This window comes from Cryptomeria japonica, chromosome 7, assembly GCF_030272615.1.
Source record: "Cryptomeria japonica chromosome 7, Sugi_1.0, whole genome shotgun sequence".
NCBI classification, from domain to species: domain Eukaryota; kingdom Viridiplantae; phylum Streptophyta; class Pinopsida; order Cupressales; family Cupressaceae; genus Cryptomeria; species Cryptomeria japonica.
In genome coordinates, this window is record NC_081411.1 from 402306282 (window position 1) to 402329050 (window position 22769).

A 22769-nucleotide genomic window follows, 5' to 3' on the forward strand; every position below is an offset into this window, starting at 1 on the left:
AATTTCATTGCCAATTCCTTCTCTGTTGAAAATAGATATTGAATTATCGTCAGAATTTCGACGAATGTGGGCAATTTAAAAAAAAAAAATCAAATTTGTTCACAATATACCTTCTCCGTTGGAATTTTAGGCCAAATGTATTAGTGATGATAGGACTTGTTTCTTCATTTTTAAGATTATCCTCTTGACATGGAGCCACCTCTAAGGAAAGGGTAGTATTGTTGATATGCATGGGGGATTCTTGGAAGGTGTTCATGTTTTTGCATGATGGAGAAGTATTTTGGATGGGGCCTTCTAGAGTGGGTATGATTGGAACTGGAGTGCATGATGGCATAGGATCTAAGATATCTGAATCACATAAAGGATTTGTACGAAAAGAAAAATTAGCTTGGATTTGTACTATGGATAGCCCTTGAGGGTCAACATGAGAATTTTTATCATTAGATTCATTATTTGAGGGATATGGTATGGATTGATGTTGAGAAGCCTTGGGAGATGGAGGAATCATGGAAGAGATGGAGGCTACATTTCGACCATTGCTAGACACAGGTTCATAGTTTTGATCATGCTTGGCAATGACATCTGGTTTCACCTTAGGTGAATTATTAGGATCTTGAATTTCAATAACACCATCATCAAGGAGGTCTTGAAATTTATGTTTTAATTCCATGCACATTGAAGTCGTATGTTTGTTATGCCTATGATATGCACAATAATTACTCAAAAGTTCACATTCCCATGTGATCTTGTTAGGAAATATGATTCGATTATGCTCAAGAAGCTCTTGCAAAGATGAATCAATAGATTACCCCAAAGGTGTAAACTGACTATCTAGGGGATAGATATCTTTTTGTCTTGGTGAAGGTGTCTTGTGATCTTGTATGAGATTTGGCTTTTGATTTTCAATTACTTTATGTTCCACCTTATATAATTGTTTTAGAATTTATTGAAGTCTAGTGTTCTTGATATCATGAAGTTATATCTCAAGAGGGGTCATTGAATATTTTTGTTGGGCTTGAATGCCATATATTTTTCTCTTGAGATCTTGAATTTGTTGGGCCAAGGTAGCCACGGAGATTTATGACAGTTTTGATTTGCAAGAATGGATTAGTTTGTATTGAGTAAGATTGTCCCTTAATTTTGTCATAATTCTTAGAAGAACTCCTTGTTCGAACAAGCATTTACAATTATTGTGACCGAGAGATAGAAGTGATACATATGTCAAGATCAAATCGAAGCTAGTTGTTTGTTTGAGGTAATAATTGAGTGAAGAGATTGAGACCATGTTTGGTTTCGGTAACGATCTATCCTGTATAAGATGTGATCTAAGAAGATAAGATTGATCAGATTGATGGATGATTGATTGGACTAGATAGGATATAATCGATAAAATCGTGTAACACAACAACAGGGGTACACTATCAAGATTGCTATGCTCAAGATGAAAAAGACCAGATATATGCTCACTCTCGAACTGATTAGGCAAGTATGATAGATCTGAAAAAGCACACAAAAACACATATTGATGTACTGATGAAATTAGAGGCTCGTACGACAAAAGATTATGACCCAGATAATAATTTAAGGACTGCCAGACGACAAATTGGAAATCTTGTACAACTTGCTACATTAATGTGGTAAAACGTTGTAGAAAATACATAAACTCGTACGATAGTATATTTGATACCAAATGACAATCCCCCTTGGATAGTATGACAAAATGGCAAAGATGAACCCCTAAGATTATGACTCGTATGACAATATAATAGTTACCAAACGATAATTATCAGAGGCTAGTACGAAAAACTATAAGACTCATACGACATAAGACTTGACAAGGACAAGTTTTTGACAAGAACAAAGTTTTGACCACTGTGTTTTTTATGTTTTGATCTTATTTTCTCCAGTTTTAGGGTTTCAGTTTCAGTTTCAAGGACAAAAACACAGCAAACACACAAGATGTAAAGTGACTTCAAGCACAACACACTAATCCTAAGGAAGTTGGGTGAGAGAGAAAACCTTTGCTTGCAAGCTTAGGTACACACCCAATAGCTAATCAAAATACGGCCTTTGAGTCTCACGCAATGGATTCTCAACACTGCATTAGCCGACTCCAAACTCTAATGGCGACACAATATGCCAAGTATCTTGGGAGAGTTACTATCTCTTTTGCACAAAGATTATCCCCCTTTCGGAGATGAACCGGGTAGCTTCTATCTTAAATTTCTTAATAAGGAATTCCATTCGAAATTACCCCTTGAATTTGTGCAAGCATGGTTGTGGCCTATAGCTCGACAAGGTACCAAAACAAGATGTAGTCACACAAGCGTGATTGAGACCGCGAGGCCCTACAAATTGCTCGATATGAGAGATCTCAAAGAGAAAACTCAAATAACTCCATCCTCCAAGACTTTAATCCCTAAAGGCCTATTTATTATAGTGAGTCAAAATGCTTAGGTCTAGCGGTACTCACTTGGGTCGTTCTCACATGGTGATTACTTTTTCCCATTGTGACAGGCTCGCTAAAGGAACACAAATATGAAAACTAGAAAATCTTCAAGGGTCTAGATTTCTGATTGTCTATACAGACAAGAGCATACTCTCCTACCTTTTAGACTCTTCTTAAACACAGAAAATAGATTTGTTCATTTACCATATCGCAATTTAAGTGCCTAGAAAACAATTAAGAATACACAAAGTTTACTTGAATCTCCTCAGGCAACCTGCAAAAACAATGAATTAGTAGTCATATCATTTTTGAGTGACAGACGTGTTCTTAGACAAACGTTCTGCAAAAACTGATTAGGTTGTGAAAAATATCTCAGGAAAACATAAAACAAATCAGGGTTAGCATTAGTATTACCAAATTTCAATAAGAAAAACCCTAAAATGCAGTTTGTTTTTGACACGATAAAACAAAGTATCATACGAGTATTCTCACATAGCCGTACAAGTATTCACAACATATCATATGACAAAGTATAAATTCTCGTCCTCTACCTTGCAGAAATTCGTACGATCTTTTACAAGAATTGTATGGACAGAATCTGAAAAAATGAAATGGAATGATCTGCAAGGCCTAAAATTGTAATCTTCTGCCCCACGATGGGTGCAAAAAATGTGTGTGAAAAGTGGTAATCTGTAATTTGTAAGGCACAAACACTTCAATAAATCATTGCATGCATGGTTAGATAGATATAATCAATGAATGTAAAAATCATAACAAATCGACCTATTGCCTCCTAAAAGATGTGAGTATAGACTTGCTCTCAGATTTATCTAAGCAATACTAGTGAGTAGACTACACCAAGACGAAGGATTTAATCTATATGAGCACAAAATTAAGCTAAATGGAAGCAAGATTAAGCTAGATGGATGAAAGCAATCATGATTAAACTAATATGCAAATTGCTAAGATGCAATAATCTCAATACACAATATTCTCAACGACTCTAGACCAAAAACAACATAATAACAATAAATCTCCAGGGTGTCTTGATTGAGAGATGAAAGGCTGAATTTATAGAGAATCCAAAGAGAGACCAATGGTCAAGATTGATTAATGATGAGCGGTTGATATTCCTCGAGAGAAAGCACAATCCAGCTAAATTGAAATGATTGGGTGCTTTGATTCAGTTTCAAAGGAGATAAGATTGAGTTGATCTTGAGATAAATTCAATAAAGATTCATTTAATGCATTTAGATTATAAGTCTGAGTTTGCATTGGAGATAAAATCAATTGAAGTTATGCACTTGAGATACAATTAGTTAATTTCATGCATATTTCTTTTATTTGCTCAATATTTTTATTAGAAAAAGCCATTTTAATGCAACTGAATCCTTTTCCGCAAGATTGCTTTGAGTTTAAATTTAGAGAAATGATTTATTCAATTTAATTGATTTTCTTGCTTTTCTGAGACTTCTCAAGTTATCTCAAATTTAGAAAAAGAAATATCTCAAGTTGATTTGTTTTCTCAATTTAATTCCTTTTTTGCAAATTAATTTTTTTTAAAGTTAATTCCCTTTTTGATGATTTAATGGAAAATTTATTTATTAATTAAATATGCTAGGATAATTGATTAAAATGATTTACTTGGAGTGACTAATTAATTAAATAAATATTTAATTAATTTAGAATTATTTATTTGCCATGTGACATTGATGACCGAGGAATTAATTAATTAGATGCTCAAGATTGATTTAATTGTCTTTGGTTAGGACCTTGGTGATGTAGTCGTGATTAGGGGCCCATGGTTTAGATGACCATTTTTAGGGTATTACACGCTCTACATGGGTGGAGAACCTCCCCATGTAGGTGGGTAGAGGCCTCCCCACGGAGGTTGGTAAAGAGCCTTCCCCGCGCTAGGTGGGAGAGGTCCTCATGAAAACACACATGTACTCAAACTGGATTATCAGATTTTTCCTCAATGGCGAACCAATCAAGTTGACATAAGACTTGGATCATTTCTTTGACTTTGAGCGAAGGTTCAAGGTTGGAATAATCAGACCAGTATGCTATCTCCCATAACCTCCATCGAGATCATGTAGACATGCTCAAACTCACACGAAACTAGGTGGAGTCGATGCCCTGTACCTGCAACCCTGCATCACACATGCATGCATATACAAATATAACACACACACACATAACATAACATGAACATGCACATCGGTGAAGGAAATTCATGGCATCCTATGTCTCTCTTGAGAGAGTGATAAGGCATCATCCCCTTGCACCACAACTGGGATCATATACACGAGACATGAATCAAATCTTAATAAATCTCATAGTTTAGCTAGATACATTAGTACATGGGTTCGGATCCATAAATGATATATATATGTTTGTGTGTGTGTGTGTGTATACATGCATATATGTATATATACACGCATATATATGTGTGTGTGTGTGTGTGTGTGTGTGTGTGTGTGTGTGTATACATACATATATACACACACACACATATATATATACATACATACATATATACATGTATGTATATGTATGTATACACACACACACACACACACACACACACACACACACACATATATATATATATATATACATATCTATATATATATACATATGTATGTATACATACATCTATATATATATACATATGTATGTATATATATGGGTAAGTGCAAGAAGTTGTGTCCACTTTTTGGCCAAAAAGTGGAAGTTTTTTCTCTTTTTTTTTTTTATTTCGTCCCGTTTGACCTAAATATTTGAGGCACTTAAAGAATGAATCTTAAAAAAATTCAGTAATAGAAAATGTAGTGCTCGAAGTCTACTTTCCAAATATGTAATTTATTTTAATACCCAGATCTTAAAAATGAAGTTTGAATAGGCATTACTAAAACCTATAGTTTAAAAGTCACTTTTCAGGACCATACCATGCCCGTGTACGACAAACATAATTTGACCTAAATGAATTTTTTTTTATAAATCCTTTTGGGAGAAGATCTATAACCCACTCACCTTTGATGATAATATTTTTTTGTAATTTTTTTCTGCATGTTTTTTTTTTTTGTTAATTTTTTATTGGGCATAATCATTGTTTTGAAAAATTCTTGTGTACGGCAAGCATAATTTGACCTAAACTTAACATTTTTGGGTTTTTTTTTTTAAACTGTATAGAATTGTCTCTAGTTTGATGCCATATAATTTAAAAAAAAAAAAACTTAAAAACAAAAAAGTTATTAAAAAACAAAAAAACCAGGTTATTTCGAGTTTATAGACCTCTTTCATTAGTAATTATTTTAAAAATAAAAATATTGATCAATTTTTTTTTAAAATTACATATTTAGAATCCTCTTAAGGGATTTTATGACATACTATAATGGGTTTTCATTGTTTAAAAAAATTCTGATAATTTGGTGTTCATATATATTTTTGAAGTCATTATTTTATATGAAGATTGATTTGGCCTTCAAGTTGCAAGTCAAACCAGGTCCAAGCCTAAGGGTCGGCTCTCCAAGCCATTTTCCAAGCCAAAAACCAAAGCTACAACCGAACCAAAGTTGAAATTTTTAGAAACGGGATCCCGTTTCGTTTTTAAAAATAATTAAAAAAATGTTTAGCACACGGGATCTTGTTTCAAAAACAAAATGGGATCCTGTTTCCTTTTTGTTTTAAAAAAAAAAAAAAGTTAATTTTTTTTTTTAATAATTTTTTTTGTTTTTAATTTTTTTTTAAAAAAAAACAAACTATATATACATGAAATATTAAATTTAAGTTTAAGTCATATTTCCCTTAGTCTTTTTCCTTTCTTATACTTTAAGTTATATTTTATGTATATATTAGCAGGATGTTTGAGAATGGTTTCAGATCTCTAAGAGTTATAATATACAGATTCTAGATTTTAGAAGATCTTATAAATTGTGATGTAATAGGACTTATAATGTCATAACACAACCTATTATGTCATAATAAGTGTCATAATAGGTCCTATTATGTCATAAGACCCCTCAAAAAAACCTATTATGACATTATACCTCTTAATAGGAACTATTATGACTCAAGACCCCTTAGTAAGACCTATTATGTCATAATAGGTCCTATAATGTCATAAGAATCCTTAAGAGGACATGTCATGTCATAATAGGTCCTATTATGTCATAAGACCTCTTAAGAGGATGTATTATTATATTATACTCCTTAGTAGGACCTATTGAAGGGTATTATGTCATAATAGGATTGATTATGACATAATAGGACCTATGATGACATAATAGGTCATATTATGTCATCATAGGTCCTATTATGACATCATAGGTCATATTATGTCATCATAGGTCCTATTATGACATCATAGGTCATATTATGTCATAAAATCCCTTAAGAGGAACTATTATGACTTTATACCCCTTAGCAGGACTTGTTAAGAGGTATTATGTCATAACAAGACTTATTGTGACATAATAAGACCTATAATATCATAATACGACCTATTATGTCATAATAGGTCTTTTTGTGACATAATAGGTCCTTTTGTGTCATAATACCCCTTAAGAGGACCTATTATGACATTATACCTCTTACTATGACCTATTATGACATAAGACCCCTTAGTAGGACCTATTATGACATAATAGGATCGATTATCATATAATAGGACCTATTATGTCATATAGGTCCTATAATGTCATAAGACCCCTTAAGAGAACTTGTTATGTCATAATTGTTCCTATTATGTTATAAGACCCCTTAAGAGGACCTATTATAACATTATGCCCCTCAGTAAGACCTGTTAAAGGGTATTATGTCATAAAAAGACCAATTATGATATAATATGATCTATGATGATGTAATAGGTCCTATTATGTCATCGTAGGTCCTATTATGACATCATATGTCATATTATGTCATAAAACCCCTTAAGAGGACCTATTACGACTTTATACCCCTTACTAGGACATGTTAAGGGGTATTATGTCATAATAGGACCTATTGCGATATAGGACCTTTTAGTAGGACCTATTATGACATATGTAGAGAAAGATAAGTTGGTTGGAAGAGAGAGATGGTATGTTTAGATTCTAGTTGAGGGGTATTATGTCACAACAAGACCTATTGTGACATAATAAGACCTATAATGTCATAATATGACCTATTGTGACATAATAGGTCCTATTGTGACATAATACGACCTATTATGTCATAATACGACCTATTATGTCATAATACGACCTATTATGTCATAATACGACCTATTATGTCATAAGACCCCTTAAGAAGACCTATTATGACATTATACCTCTTACTAGGACCTATTATGACATAAGACCCCTTAATAGAACCTATTATGACATAATATGATAGATTATCACATAATAGGACCTATTATGTCATAATAGAACCTATTATGTCATAATAGGTCCTATTATGTCATAAGACCCCTTAAGAGGACCTATTATGACATTATACCTCTTACTAGGACCTATTATGACATAAGACGGACCTTAGTAGGACCTATTATGACATAATAGGGTTTATTATCGCATAATAGGACCTATTATGTCATAATAGGTCCTATAATGTCATAAGACCCCTTAAGAGGACCTGTCATGTCATAATAGGTCCTATTATGTTATAAGACCCCTTAAGGGGACCTATTATGACATTATACCCCTTACTAGGACCCGTTAAAGGGTATTATGTCATAATAGGACTAATAATGACATAATAGGATCTATGATGATATAATAGGTCCTATTATGTCATCATAGGTCCTATTATATCATAAAACCCCTTAAGAGGACCTATTATGACTTTATACCCCTTACTAGGACTTGTTAATGGGTATTATGTCATAATAGGACCTATTGTGACATAAAAAGACCTATAATGTCATAATATGACCTATTATATCATAATAGGTCCTATTATGATATAATATGACCTATTATGTCATAATACAACCTATTATATCACAAGACCCCTTGAGAGGACCTATTATGACATTATACCTCTTACTAGGACCTATTATGACATAAGACCCCTTAGTAGGACCTATTATGACATATGTAGAGAAAGATAAGTTGGTTGAGAGAGAGAGAGATGGTACTTTTAGAGAGAGTTAAGGGGTATTATGTCATAATAGGACCTATTGTGACATAATATGACCTATAATGTCATAATACGACATGTTATGTCATAATAGGTCACATTGTGACATAATAGGACATATTATGTCACAATATGACTTATTATGTCATAATAGGACCTATAATGTCACAATATGACTTATTATGCCATAATAGGTTACATTGTGACATAATAGGACCAATTGTGACACAATAGGTCCTATTGTGACATAATACGACCTATTATGTCATAAGACCCTTTAACAGGACCTATTATGACATAAGACCCCTTAGTAGGATCTATTATGACATAATAAGACCAATTATCACATATTATAACCTATTATGTCATAATAGGTCCTATAATGTCATAAGACCCCTTAAGAGGACCTAACATTATACCCCTTTGTAGGACCCATTAAAGGCTATTATGTTATAATAAGACTAATAATGACATAATAAGACCTATGATGATGTAATAGGTCCTATTATGTCATCATAGGTCTTATTATGACATCATAGGTCATATTATATCATAAAACCCCTTAAGAAGACCTATTATGACTTTATACCCCTTACTAGGACTTGTTAAGGGGTATTATGTCATAATAGGACCTATGTTATGTAGGTAGGGTGTAAGGGGAGGTGTATAGAGATAGCAAAGATAAAGAGTAAAGATAAAGAGTAAAGAGTTAAAGACGTGAGAGAGAGGTAGAGACATAGTTTTAGATTTTGGGAGAGAAGAGACAAAGTGAGATAGAAAGGAAAAAAAAACAAAGAGAAATGTGACATATAAATTTTATATTTCATGTATATATAGCTTGCATTTTTTATAATTTTTTTTTTTTTAAAAATTTAAAAAAGGGATCCCGTTTTGTTTTTGAAACGGGGTCCCATTTTAGAACGGGATCAAACAGGATCCCGTTTCTAGATCTAGGCTCGGGATCCCGAAGCTAAACGGGATCCCATTTCAAATTTTGGCTCGGGATCTTGACGGGAAATGGGATCCCGTTTCGTTTCTCATGCGTTTCGTGAGATTTGCCTTTTTTTTCTAAGTGTAAAACTTCCACACTAAGTGGACACAATTTTGTGCACTTACCCATATATGTATGTATGTATGTATGTATGTACACACATACATACATACATACATACATACATACATACATACATACATACATAATGCAGAAAATATGAATGCAAGCTATTGAGAAGATAAATTAAACAATTAACAAACACATATTTCAACCACACAAGAATAGGACGCTAAGAAGGAAGAAAAACCAAAAAAGAAAAATTAAAGTGCAAACTCCATATTCCTCCTTCAATTTCATTGTCCTTTGATTTGATGTGTGTTGGCTATATAGTAGATACTCGATTATGCTCCATGATAGTGAATGCAAAGATGAAACCTAAGCATTATGTGATACTCGATTATGCTCTATTTTATAGACTGCCCTAGCCCTAGCCCTCGTTTCTCGAGTCAGTCTTCTTTATCCTGTGACTCTGTCACTCTATCCTATCCGGTCAGTCCATTCTAGCGTTTCTTTCTTATCGAGAGATTGTCTGCGATCTTTCTAGACATTTTCATCCAATCTCTCGAGGGGGCATATCATTCCCATCTTGGTGCAACTTTGTATCAGTTCATATTATCTTCTTTGAAACAACGCGACAAGCTGCATTGTCTCAAAGAGGGGCAAAATGTAGACACCTAAAATTGTCCAGTCTAATTAAATAAATATCTTCATTTATTTAATTATTTTAGCCTAATTCTTCTATTAATTAAATAAATATTTATTTATTTAATTAATTCATTTATCCTCTTCTAGCCTTATTTCTCATTTAAATAAATACATTTATTTATTTAAATTATCCCCTTTCCTAAATTAAATAAATATCTTATTTATTTAAATGATCCCACTTCTTCTATTAATTAAATAAATCTTTATTTATTTAATTAATTCATTAGCTTTTTCTACCCATGACACATGTCATTCATCTCTTAATTCATGCACTACCTACCCTTTCATTATTTTTTTATTTTCTTTACCTACCCTCTAATCATAGCCAACCTCTTTTACACCTCTCAATCTTATTCCTCCATTTCATATAGTGTCTTCTATATAAGGAGATGCTTCCTTCATTATCAAACCCTGACTATGCATTCAGCCCCGACTACGCTTTCAAACTTGCATATACAATCAAGCCTACTTGCAACCACACTTCCGTTCTTTGTTGAGCTCTTGTGCACATATAAAATCTGAGAGCAAATATATCAAGCAAGATCAATGGAGATAAGAAGAATGGAGATCCAAAACCTATTGGACATGTGATGGTATAATCTTTGTGATTTCATTTGATTTGCATTGTCTTAGGTAATTTTCATATGTTATGGTGGATTTTTGTTGTTCTTAGGCTAGGGTTTTGTGGTTAAATTCATTTAGTCTTTCAATATTGTTGTTATCCATTTTCACCATATACATTTTGGCACGCCTGGTGGGACATGGACTTTTGTTAGATCAGTGTTTTTTGCAGGTTTTCCTAACCATATATTGCTGTTTTGTAAAACGATTTGGAGAATAACCTTGTGCAGCTAGGGTTTTGGACACAAAATCAAGATCTTGGAGAGATTTGATCTGATCTCACAAACGGCTCATAATTTTTGCACCAAATTTTGTTTGCAGGTTGAAGACAACATTAAGCGCTTTCAGTCCAAAATTCAGAATTGTTGGAGCACATTTGCATTTTTCATGATTTTTTTATGAGTTTTCATAAAAAAATAATTTTGAGAGGAAATTAACAAATTTTTCAGATTTTCTTATATTTTTGAAAAGATCTCAGAATTATACACATGATCAGTTCTTTGTGATTTTAATTTTGATGCAAAATATTTCCCTAAAAATCGGATTTTTAAAAATTAGGGGTTTTCCTTATTTTGATCAGATCTCACAAATGACTTTGAATTTTGGCATCCAATTTTTTTTTAGGTCAAGAAAATTATCAGAAGTGTTCAGTAAAAATTTCAGATTTTTTGGATCAAAGTTTCATTTTATATGAATTTTTTATGAGTTTTCATAAAAAATTAATTTTGAGAGCAAATTAGCGAATTTTTTGGATTTTCTTACATTTTTTGAAATATCTCAGAATTATACATAGGATCTGTTCTTTGTGATTTTAAATTTGATGCAAAATCATTCCTCAAAAATCGGATCTTTGAAAATTAGGGTTTTGCATTATTTTACTCATATCTCACAAACTGCTTGGATTTGTTGCAGAGATTTTTTTATGCAGGTTTGGAAGACCATCAGGACTCTCTAGTAAAAATTTCAGATTTTTTTGATTGATTTTGCATTTTATATGAATTTTTTATGATTTTTCATAAAAAATTAATTTTTGGAGCAAATTAGCAATTTTTTTGGATTTTCTTACATTTCTGGAAATCTCTTGAAATTTTGCAAGTGGTCTTTTTTTATGATGAATCAGATCTTTGAATTGGTCAACAAAATGCATTGTTGAAGGCCCCTATTTCACAAAGTCTTTTGGATCTAAAATTTACCTAACTTGTGTGCTTCAAGGAAGAGGTGATCATTTGAAACAATCCAAACTACTAACAAATTTTTGTTGCAAGACCTTGGCAAGGGTTTTTGATCTTTATTGTGTGTCTTGTTCTCATAGACTAGCAAACACTTCAATTGGTGCACTAAAATTGAACCATTGTCTTTTGTGTCTTGAGCAATAGGCTCTTTTTGTTCAATCTTTAGAGGGCCTATCTCCCTATGTGGTCATTAGGACTACTAGTGAGGAGAGAATAACCCAAGTGGTAGCAAAAGAAAACCCACCTCTTCTGAACCACTTTAAACAACTGTATTCATGGTGAAAACTATGGATAATGTGTGCTAATTAGTTCATACCGACACTATGTCTCCCCATAAACCCGTTTGATCAAATTTATTTGATCATTTGTAGGGCGTAACCCCTACCGGCTGGGAGCCTTCTATATTTACAGAGCTGAAAGTGCTGCATGTATGGCCACACGAGCGGATGCCCTTACTAGCACCTTTTTGTTTTAGAAGCCAAAATCCTTCTAGTTGTTGAGGCAGGAGGTCGGACCTCTGGAGCGGCCCACACACATACGGTTCTTAGTAGAGATACAAAGTTCGCCACAAGGAGTTTTCATGGGGACTGATGCTTGGCTACCCCGAGAAGTGAGTGCCGAGGGTGGAGCCAGTGGGGTTAAGCATCTAAGTATCCGCTCTGAATAGCGTAGCCTCAGGGGAAACCCCATGTGGGATCAACAACTATTGTCTTGGCCAACCATAAGAATTGTGCTTGTCTTATTTTGAACAATCAAACATTCAAGACCAAACATTAAAATATTGTGTCTTTTGTGTCTTTAAGTGTATGCAAAACAATTTTACATCAAACAACACACTTTCTTTTGAGTCATTTTTAAGTCTAAACACTTGCAAACATTGAGTCTTCATCAACATTGTGTCCTCTTGTCATGAAAAATAGTCAAAAATTTAGATTTGGTCACAACAAACAACTTCAAAAATTGGAAAAAAATTACAGTCCAACAAACAAGAGCAATCAATTTCAAAATTCTTGAGCTTCCTAGGCTATCTCTTCAGGTTTTCATTTAGAATTCAACCTGTCTTTGGGTCTCACAAAGTCCATCATTGCTTTACACCTTACATTACATTCACATTTGTCTAAACTTGAGTCAAAAGGTCACTTGCTTGTCCTCATCTTACTTTGTCAACATACTACATACAACAACATTTTGCTAAGTGGTCCCTCATCAAGGTCTATCACCTTTGGGTCTCATTTGGTCTTACTTAGAGTCAAGGTCAACTTACCTCATCAAGAGAAACTATCCTCTCTTTGGAAGTCACACCTACTCTACTACATATATACTTGGTCTTACACTTTGGACATTGCAAGAACACCTCAGATTCATTTACATTCCATTCAACTCCTGGTCTTCCATACTCTTTCCATTTTCATCTAGTCTCACACATCTTGGTCAAGACCTAGTTCATGGTTGAAGCTCGTTCCCAAAAATCTAGGAGAGAAGCTAAAGAGGCTCAAGAGTCCGCAAACATGAGTGCCTATGAGTATGACAATGATGTCTTTTTCAATTCTGATCATACTACATTACCTAACATGGATGCCTATAGAAACATTCCAAATATTGAGAACATGGACACTACAAACAACAATGGTACACACAATGACAATATGGACAATATTTCAGTACATTCGGAAGAAGTAGAAGACACCATTATGAATCCCCATTTCAATCGATTGGTTGAGGAAATAATGAGGAGAGATAGACAATACTTTCTACAAGTGATAGCACAAAGTGGAGCCAAGATCCCTCATGATTTTGACATGTCTCAAATAATAGAACATAGACCTTTGCAACAAACTCACTCCAACATGGATCAAAGGAGGCCTAATAGTGGAGGCAATAGACGACCACATATGGTGCCTGGATCACCAACATCTTTGTTTCAAAAACCAGAGGTCCCATACACATGTGGTCAAGCATATGATACTCACCTTCGCAGACCATTATGGAGGTCTTATGCAGAAAAATATACTCAATCACATAGAAATGCTAAGGATCAACCACCAAAGCAATTGGATATCCAAAGGCATGCTCAAAAATTTGGACACAAAGAAACCCCGTTTCAAATTTGGGGGCAACACATTACAACAAACTCATGACATGCCTGTAGAGTATGGTATACATGGACAAAGCAGATATTCCATTCCTCATCATGACTCTATACCAAGTGGTCCATATACACAACATCATTATAGAACTCCTCCATATGAACATGTGTATGATCAATATCATCCATATATGCAACATGCTCCTCCTCCACCCGGTGGTTCAGGCTTGGGATATGGTCTAAGAAGTCGGTCTCCACCTAAGAACAATTTGGAATGGCAAATTAAGGACTTACAAAAGAAAATGGAGGACATAAATACACCAAAGTCAACTTACACAATGAGAGACATATGTCCCTATCCATTTGACAAAAGCATTCCAATGTCTCCATTTCCTACACACTTTGTGACACCTAAGTTTGATAAGTATAGAGGCAAAGGAGATCCTAAGGCACATATAAGACATTTTTTCACAGCTTGCATTGAGGTAGCAACAAAAGAGACATATTTGATGAGATTATTCCCACAAAGCTTAGGTGATCAAGCTATGGAATGGTTCTCCCAACTTCCACCTGGTATTAAGTCATGGGGTGACTTAGCTGAGGCATTTATACAAAATTTCTCATATAACATAGAGACAGACATATCAGTCACTACTTTGTGCAACACCAAGAAAAAAGATGGAGAAGCTTTTTCATCATTTTTACAAAGATGGAGAAATCTAGCCAGCAGATGCTCTTGTGAAATTCCACAAAAACAAATGGTAGAGATGTTCACCCAGAATGTTAACAAAGACATTGGTTATGACCTAAGAAAAGCTTGTTTGTCCACCTTCAAGGACATCATTGAAAAATGCTTAACAATAGAGAAGGTCCTAATTGAGCAAGGAGTCATCAAAATATTCAAAGAAAACAAAGAGGACTTTAAAGGAAAAGACAAGCCAAGATTTTGGAATAGAAACAACACAATCGATGATGGTGTTGTTGATGCCAATACAGTACGACCCAAAATCATTTTTTCTAGATCAAGCTCTACAAACAATCAAGTGAATACTCAAACAACTTCCAGATCACGAAGGAAGTACACCCCATTGGGAGAACCACTTGAGTCAGTTTTCAAAAAGCTAGTGGCAAACAAGATAATCACAATTCCAGATTTGCCTCCATATGAACCAAAGGTTAAACCAAATTGGTGGAATGATGATGAGTATTGTGAATTTCATAAGAGCAAGGGTCATAAGACAGGAAATTGTCATCGGCTGAAAAACATCATACAAGATCTCATTGATAGAGGTGACATTGAAATTGAAGGACACTCATCCAACCAAGAACATGAGATGTTTAAGGAACCATTCCCAAAACATGACAAGGGAAAAGCCAAAGCCACAGATGACCAAACCAACTATACCAGAGCATCTTATAACTATGATTCAACTGTTAATCACATTTCGATGGACAATTATGTCTCTACCATTATCATCAAGGACAAAACGCCTGAGAATTCTACCCAAAGACCCAAGATTGTCCTAAAAGGCACTGGATCTTCTTCTGAACCTACCTCTGAATGTAATGTTACAACTCATCGAGGTAAATTCACTTTGCAAGGTGCTCCAGCCAAAAACACCGCTTCCTCATCAACCAAGCCTGAGTATGACCTTGTAGAACAGTTAGGGAAGACACCCGCGCTTATCTCAATCCTTGAGCTCTTACGCATATCCCCCGCACATAAAGCCATTCTTGACAAAATCTTGAGAGACACCTCTGTCCCTACTGATCTGAACGTGGACCAGTTTCAAGCCATGGTGGGATACCTTTCCGTTCCACACTCCCTTACATTCACGGAAGCCGATGACACCTCCGTAATTCAGCCACATAATGCACCTTTACACATTGAAGCCTTCCTACACAAACATCGAATAAAATGAGTTTTGATAGATGGAGGAATAGGTCTGAACATTTGTACAGTGAGCAGTATTAAACAATTGGGATATTTTGATAAAGCTGTGAATTCTACAAACAAAATTACCATCAAGGCATATGATGATGAAAATCATTCATCCAAAGGCACAGTCACCTTGCCTCTCAGAGTTGGGCTAGTTACAAAGGATGTGGTTTGTCAAGTCCTAGACTTGGATCTCACATACAACATATTGCTAGGACGTCCATGGACTCATGAAATGAGAGTTGTTCCCTCAACATATCATCGATGTATCAAGTTTCCACACAATGGAGTTGAAGTGACCGTCAAAGCTGACCCAAATCCATTCATATATTGCAACAATCTGCGACCTAGATCAAAAATAACAAATACCATTCAATCAAGAAGCTATTCCTTCATCAACATATGTGGATCCAGAATCCTTGAAAGCTTCTACATCAAAACAAGCAGAGATGAAAGAAAAATTCAAGTTTAAAGACATGGGATGTGGTGAGTATATCTTTCATGTTGATCAACTCCCACTATCTCCTAAGATATTTAGTTGACAGGAACAGTCTACAAGTAGTATGCAAGACCAAGGAATTGGGTGTGAACCACCTAGTGTTGTGGCTACTAAGTCTGAATGCAAATATCCTCTAATGGTGCAAACAACTCTTGATATCAATAGTCCTAAGAGTGGTTCCAGCGAAGAATCTATTGAGCATATTGCCAACCCTTTTGAGAACTCACATAGCCTTACTATTTCATCCACTCATTCCATTTCCACTCCTCTCCCAGACTTGGATCAACAAGAATTACAAAATCCCTTACTAATTGGGGATGAAAAATCAAGCATTGAAAAGAAAAAACTAAAAGTCAAAACTAAAGAAAAGTCCTTCAGTCCAAATCAAAATCAAAAGCTATTGGACTCGGCAAAAATCAAGCTCAAGGATAAAAATCCTAAGAAGGAAAAAGAGCAAGAGATGATCTCCCCTAATGTCAAAATAACTGGGGGCATTAGCTCTAAAATTTCAAGTGAAAAATCATCTTTGTTGATACTAAGTCTCCATCATGCTATCCTACTTTCACTTCTTTTTGCAATCATAAGCCTTCATCACTCATCCACTTGTTCTGCACATCCATTCCCTTTTGGTGATACATCATGGACCTTTAATGGAGCTTCCTTGAAGGACTTTGTTATCAGGGATGCCCAAAATTCTTCAGGTGACACGCATACGAGCCTGTGCAGTCCACACACTAGTAATTATATCGCAGTTTCTTTATCAAGGAAGATAGACACTCAAGCTACACATCATTCAGTCAAGGAACAATGCAGCTACAAGCATAAGGTTAAGCCTCACAGATTTGAGGTGGGTGCCTTGGTTCTCAGAGAAAATCCTAAAAATTAGCAAGATAGAGAGAAGAAGGGAAAGTTCGAACCAAACTGGCTTGATCCTTACATCATTACAATAGTCTATGGATCTGGTGCATATCATCTTTCAACTCTAGATGGTGAACCTTTGGAGGATCCTATCAACAACATGCACCTTTGCAGGTTTTACACATAGCTCTTCAGCATATCCTAATTCAAAAATACAAAAAAATCATAAAATAAAAAAAAAATTGTTACTTGGTGAAAACCTGGAAAACAGGCGCCTTGTGACACACACAAAAAAAAAAAAAAAAAAAAAAAAAGTAAAAAAAATAAATTGAAAAACAAAAAAAACCATTTCGTCCAAAGGTTAAAACCACTTCGGTGGTGCCCTGGGCAAGTACCATGGTGAAAATTGGGTCACCAGTGCCATGTGTAGAGACATTGCTCCTCCCTCCTTCAGGATTCACTTTCATCCTTTCACTTTTTGCACACACTCACGACCTATCCATCCATAATAAACTTACCCATTCCCATCATGGCTTGTTATTGATCTACCTAAGATTGGTTAGCCATTCATAATAACCCCCCTTTCACCCTTTCCATCCATAATAAATCAGCTCCTATCTGTGGCTAAGGTAAATCCTACGTCTAGTGATGGGTGTGGAAATAAGAACATCACATGTTATGAGGAGTACAATTTCTTCCAGTTTTCTTCAGTCTATCTGCACACAATCCACGATAAAGCAACATTTGCATCACAGATCCGTAATAATGTTTCGTCTTCTCCGCAATAAAGTATCAGTTGCATGGAATTAGTCAATTTCAGATGAGACACAATAGCAACAATGGACTTTCAACAAATCAAATCTTTCAACAGACTCAAACAACATATGGTTCAATGCTATCTATCATTTTTGTGAAAGTAAACATTGTGACCACAATCAAATAAGACTTATAGAAGTGACAAGAGACACTAAACTTGAGGACTATAGTGGATGTTGGTGTCGAGTCTTGGTTTTCTTTTGATTTTATCTTTAGGTGACATGTCTTTTAGCTTTTCCGGGATGTCTCTGACTAGAGATTCTATCTCCAGGATGTCTTTGACTAGAAAGGCGAGGATGGGGTATCGTCACCTATTTTCTTTGTTGTCTATGGATTATCTCTTAGTAATACTATGACTTTTCCAAGGATATGAGGACACTGTGAGTCTAGTGTGAACTAGGGCATTCCTTGTTTGCGACTATCTTATCTCTATGCAAACGGGTACAATGACTTTCTGGGTCGAACATATACCTCGATTGTCATAACCTACTTGCCATAATAAAGCTCAATGATGATAACGCACAAGAAGCTCTTTTCACTTTCATATCTTCTATCTTCCATCCCCCGTTCTTGATTGATTTCCATTGTCCTTCTTGAGTCCGTGTAGCCTGCTATCACACGACTGAGTATAATGACACGCCAAAAATATTTGCATTTCATGTAGTTGCACCTGCATTACCACATATTAGTGTTTCATACATACATGTAGATATCACAATTGCATCACATCCTGCACACAACACATATTAGCACATTTGCATTATCATATTCATTTGCATTTCATACATTCACATTTGCATTTGCATAAACATATTTAAAAACATAAAAAAAACAAAAATATTGCATTTCATTATGTACATATTTGCATCCATATCATAAGCATCACATAGAAACATACATCACATAGGTACACATGCATATAGCTGCCACAAGGATGTATCATCTCATATATATAATCATAAGTGTTATAATACAATAATGTCAAAATCATATGGCTACAAATCACCCGAAGATGTCTACATCATAATACAAAATGGTACAAAACTAATACATAGGGAGCCCTCTATGGCTATGATGAACTCCCTCCCTCGGAGCCGCCTGACCTCAACAGAGTCTGAGACCTAGAAGAATTCGCACCAGGATCATCTCTCCTGTCCCCTCTATCTGGTGGTGGTGGAGGACCCATAACCCCACCGTTGGATGTCTGTCTCCTTTGACTCCCTCCAGTAGCCGTCGCTGTCCGCGATGGTCTGTGGAAGCTCCTCGCTCGCTGCTCTGGTGGCACTGCCCCGTAGTATAGGTCTTGCTAGTAACCTATCTCCTTCCCCAGCCCACAGCCAACCCCCGTGTCACCCTGTCTAGACACAGGAACCCACTGATCACTCCTCCTAGCACTGCTGGTAGTGCCAGTCCTATCACTGTCATCGTGTCCCATGCCATGTGTCCAGTCCTCATCTCCAGTCCCGGATCCCGGAACACTCATCTCAATGCCTCCCTGTCTCCATCTCGATCATAGGGAATCAACTCCCCATTGATCGGTATCCTTAGTATCCTGTATACATCCTCTAAGGTGATTGTCATCTCACCCATCGACAAATGGAATGTGCATGTCTCAGAACACCGTCTCTCGGCCAAAGCAGTCAACAAACCCATGTTCACCCGAAACTCAGGCACATACAGAATGTATCATAGACCCATAACCTCAATGGCAACCTTGTCCTCAAATGTTAGCTCTGGTCGTAACCTCTGAGTCGATGGGAATCTCTCCCGTGACTCCAGCATAGGCAAATACTCCTACAGTCAAGAAAATCAATCATGTCAGTCAAAGTGACACTCACTATTCATCACAAAGTGTTGCTTCTATCCTAGTGACACTCACTGTTCATCACAAAGTGTTGCTATCTATCCCAGTGACACTCACTATTCATCACAAAGTGTTGCTATTTATCCTAGTGGTACTCCCTATTCATCACAAAGTACTACGTGTTTTTGCACTCCTTGTTCATCACAAAGTGTTGCTCATATTTGCACTCCCTGTTCATCACAAAGTGCTGCTCATATTAGTACTCCCTGTTGATCACAAAGTACTATGTCTTGGTACTCCCTGTTCATCACAAAGTGCCTCGATCTATCCTATCCTAGGGCCTCTACTTGAGTGTATCCTCTTGAGTAGTTTCCTGATTGGCAACGTATGTTCTATCACAAAATTGACAATCCTAGCCCTATCTGCTATTCTAGTCTTCCCTAGAGGACCTGCTTGAGTGTATCCTCTCAGCAACTTATCCAATCAACAGCGTATGTTCATCACAGAACTGCCGATTTGGCCTAGAAGACATAAACGTGCCTTAATGTTTTTCCCCCGCTTGACATTTTTTGCAACCTACCTAAATCTTAAGTGATTGCGCTACCTAACATGCATTTATGACAACAATTAATGCGACAAAGTACAAGGAGGTTTTGAGGTACTCATCGGCTCTCTTGAATCTGCTGGCCTCTGAAATCGGCAAACGCGATCAAATCTGTGAACCAATGCCATCGTTGCTGACTGTTGCTGCTCTATTTTCTCTCTGCACTCTGATTTCTTGGATGTGTGGATGACAATGAGGATGTTTTCCTCTCGTGGTCTATTTTATAAACTACCCTAGCCCTCGTTTCTCGAGTCAGTCTTCTTTATCCTATGACTCTGTCACTCTATCCTATCTGGTTAGTCCATTCTAGCCTTTCTTTCTTATCAAGAGATTGTTTGTGATCTTTTCAGACATTTTCATCCAATCTCTCGAGGGGGCATATCATTCCCATCTTGGGGCAACTTTGTATCAGTTCATATTATCTTCTTTGAAACAACGCGACAAGCTACATTGTCTCAAAGAGGGGCAAAATGTAGACACCTAAAATTGTCCAGTCTAATAAAATAAATATCTTCATTTATTTAATTATTTTAGCCTAATTCTTCTATTAATTAAATAAATATTTATTTATTTAATTAATTCATTTATCCTCTTCTAGCCTTATTTCTCATTTAAATAAATACATTTATTTATTTAAATTATCCCCTTTCCTAAATTAAATAAATATCTTATTTATTTAATTGATCTCGCTTCTTCTATTAATTAAATAAATCTTTATTTATTTAATTAATTCATTAGCTTTTTCTACCCATGACACATGTCATTCATATCTTAATTCATACACTACCTACCCTTTCATTATTTTATTATTTTCTTTACCTACCCTCTAATCATAGCCAACCTCTTTTACACCTCTCAATCTTATTCCTCCATTTCATATAGTGTCTTCTATATAAAGAGGTGCTACCTTCATTATCAAACCCTGACTATGCATTCAACCCCGACTACGCTTTCGAACTTGCATATAGAATCAAGCCTACTTGCAACCACACTTCCGTTCTTTGTTGAGCTCTTGTGCACATATAAAATCTGAGAGCAAATATATCAAGCAAGATCAATGGAGATAGGAAGAATAGAGATCCAAACCCTATTGGACATGTGATGGTATAATCTTTGTGATTTCATTTGATTTGCATTGTCTTAGGTAATCTTCATATGTTATGGTGGATCTTTGTTGTTGTTAGGCTAGGGTTTTGTGGTTGAATTCATTTAGTCTTTCAACATTGTTGTTATCCATTTTCACCATATACAGAAACCTAATCAAGATGTGATACAAAATGATATTCTAAATGGATGTGATTATGCAAAAAGACGAGTGAGCATTTCTGAATTATGAGAGTATGAAAATGAAAGTTGATAGATAAAATGGAATTATAACGGTATGGGAATAAAAAAGTGGATGGATTGTGAAGGAAATTGGGGGTTTTAAATAGGCTTGAATGAGAGATGGAGAGGCATGAGAATAACACATGTCAAAGGAATGGGGATACATGTCCATTTGGGATTTAGACACCCAAATTGGAAGGTTCTATTCCAAAAGAGATTACAAAACCATGATATTCCCATGTTTGAAGAAATTTGGGATATTTTCCCAAATTTTAAGAAAATTCTCCAAATTCAACAACTTTTTCCCCAAATTTTAGGAAATTTGAGATATTTTGGGAATGTGCATATATATGGAGTGGGAAAGAAGCTGGAAGAAATAATAAAATGATGACTAACACTCAAGGTTATTTAATGAGTTGAGTTAGAGGAAGAATTAGATGAGGGTTAAAGTTAGAAGACATGTGAGGAAATAGAATTAATTTAATTAATTAATTCCATGACTAAGGATATTTAGGAATACAAACATATGGGGTGGAAAGGAGGTTGAAAAGAATAAAAGGATTTATTTCCAAATATTAAGATATTTCCAAATATTAGGATATTTAGGAATACACACATATGGAGTGGAAAGGAGGTTTGATATTATAATA